Source organism: Lygodium microphyllum, chromosome 3, assembly GCF_053477565.2.
Source record: "Lygodium microphyllum isolate KBCC chromosome 3, Lygodium_microphyllum_v1.1.10, whole genome shotgun sequence".
NCBI lineage: Eukaryota > Viridiplantae > Streptophyta > Polypodiopsida > Schizaeales > Lygodiaceae > Lygodium > Lygodium microphyllum.
The window spans coordinates 71,140,790-71,143,562 of record NC_141137.1 but is presented as its reverse complement, the minus strand read 5'-3'; positions in this window follow the sequence as shown (position 1 = coordinate 71,143,562).

Here is a 2,773-nt window from a genome sequence, read left to right as displayed (position 1 = left end):
AGAGTAGGTTGGCTATGTATGGCTGTGTGTGTGCCTCTACTTGCACTTAGGATTCCCAACATGAAGGATAGATATGCATACTATAACAAGCAAGTTTGCCATTTGCTCCCTTGCTTGGATGTTTTGCTTGATATGCTCGTAAGAGGTTTGTTTAAAATGTGTCTATGCATATATATTCGGATGCCATATCTAGATATCTATCCATTCCCCACCCTTTAAATCATTTTCGCATATATAGCACTCATCCTGTTGAAAGCACTTTACTTTTCCACGTTTTCTATAGGTGTGTGCTAGCATCCCATGCCTGTTGGGGAGCCTACTGTCATCCATTTGACGTACTCGGGTGGCATATCTCAGTACTACTCGGATCATAGCATGTACCTCAATTGGCCGATGACTAGTTTCCAAAAGCATAAGTACATATGGTGTGGTGCTTTTTGATGCCCAAATGTCTACGAATAAAAGCTTTTTGCAACTTCTCAATGTCGTTCCATGCAAATGAGTAGATGCTCTGCCCTCCCCCCCCCCCCCCCCCCCAACATACACACACTTCCACTCCATATAATACTGTCTGTAGAACATATGCATCAAAAATCATACAACGTATTTTCCATCATTTAGTATCTGTATAGCTATAGTTGTTTTCAAAGTGATAATACTTGCTTTTTCCTGCCGCTCCACACATGTATGCCATCTATGGTCTGCAGGTATCTCAATCCCCAAGTATTTGAAAGTAGATACTACCTCTATAGACTGTCCCACATAATGTACTTTTGGTGGGGTCTTTGATTGCTTGGTGCGCATAGCCATTAGCTTTGTTTTTTATACATTCACTGTCAAACCACTATTTTGAGGAAAACAAAATACAATGTGCAGGGAAGAAGCAAGGAAAGAGAAGTTGATGTGGTAGCATGATAAATTTGCTTTCTCATGATACAGCTACTACGGAGTAGCCTAGCATTCCTTGTGCATGAAGTGCATAAGGAATGCTATGTATTAATTAGAAAATTAGCTCTAAGTGAACAATATGAACGTGCTCACATTATGGGACCCATCATGAGAACTTGTTTTGAATAAGTTTTTATAAGCTAGTGCTTTTTTCTTTTTGACCTTTAAGTAGCTCTTATACTAGAAAAATTATGTATAAGTAAGTTTGCTTTTGAACATGACTTAGAATTGGGTAGACTTTCAAGTCCTACACTATTTCTAGTCCGCTATGCTTTCAATCTATCATTAATTTTAGTATATGTAAAACAAAAGTTTTTTGACATTACTACATCTATTCAAATCCTTGGTCTATTGGAAATTATAATAACCCAAAGATAGTTTATTGCTCCATTTCTAAATTATTGTGGAGAAATGTGACATTTTCTGAAGTTTGGCTACTATTTGCATGTACTCACCCTTATTGTTAGAGATACTTGAGAAGTATATGTTTTTGAGAGAATTGATATAACTAAAACTTTGTTATCTACATGAAAACCTATATTTGAAAAAAAAAAGGTGAGTATTTCAAATTGAGTGAGCCTCTTGAACAATTTCAAACAACCAAAACTTCTAATTCGAGTCTACTTCAAGCGTAAACATGCTCTATAACGAACTACTTCTTATTGTAGCAGAAAAATAAACTACAAAAAACTTTTCATTTGGCCACATATTCTTTCTCAACTATTTGTTGGGTGCACAAATTTATCAATGTTGACATTTATTTATTGAAATGTCCACAAAGCCAAAAACTATTATTGATGATGTGACAAACATTTGGAAAAAGGTGGTTGGGGAAGAAAATAAGGATCTAATTGATTGATACAATAGAAGAAAGCATTTAATGTTAGGTCATAAATTTTTTGGACTCAATCTTGATTAAAATGAGTATGCAATGTACAATGCATCCTTTAAGTTTTTAAAAAATATAGATTTAGAAACGTGTCTACTCTGATAGTTAGTTAAATAATCTAATTAGTCATATCTTACATATACAAACTTAGTCCTTGTCCCTACATGTTGTAGAAAGCATTGTCAATCACTAACTCCTTAATGTATCTTACTAGATATAGTTAACCTAGGCCAATGATCAATAACATTCTTTTTAGATGGTAATTTGTGATTATAGCTTTAGAACCTAATGCTTAAGATAACTAACAATGAAGCTATGCACCTTTTCATTGTAATTTCATTTAGTTAGGTTAATTACTTGATTTGATCATAATAAATAGTTAATGTAGTGCAATTTATATCTGAGAATTTTAATGTTTGGGTGTTGCATCTCAAATTTCATTCATCAAACTTATTATTCTAGCACTTACTTTTGAAATGGTAAGTAGTTAGCAATTTGCTCATTCTTCGTTGGCTTGTCACATATCTACTGTCTTCTAGTAAAAAACAAAACTTATTTTGTAGATGTTAGCCTTTGTTACCTTACATAGATGATGGCTTTGTAATGCTCATAGAATTGTGAGGTATCCTATTTGCATGCATGAAAAATGCTAGCATGGTTATTGCATGCTCTCTTGGCTAATAATTGGAGGGGAGAGTGCCCCCCTCGAATGGGTGTTCACATGTGCATGTGTATGCGCGTTATGTTAGTAAAAACTTTTGGAAAAGAAATGCATTCACGTTTATCACTTTGCGACACCGCTAGTGTGATTTGTGTCTAAGGCAAGGAGACCTCGTGGATGTTAGTAAGAATTGCATTAGCATGTATTGCTTAGTGGCACCGCTAGTGTGACCCTTGCCTTAGACCTCATGCATGCAGGAGCATGCGATTGCTCAA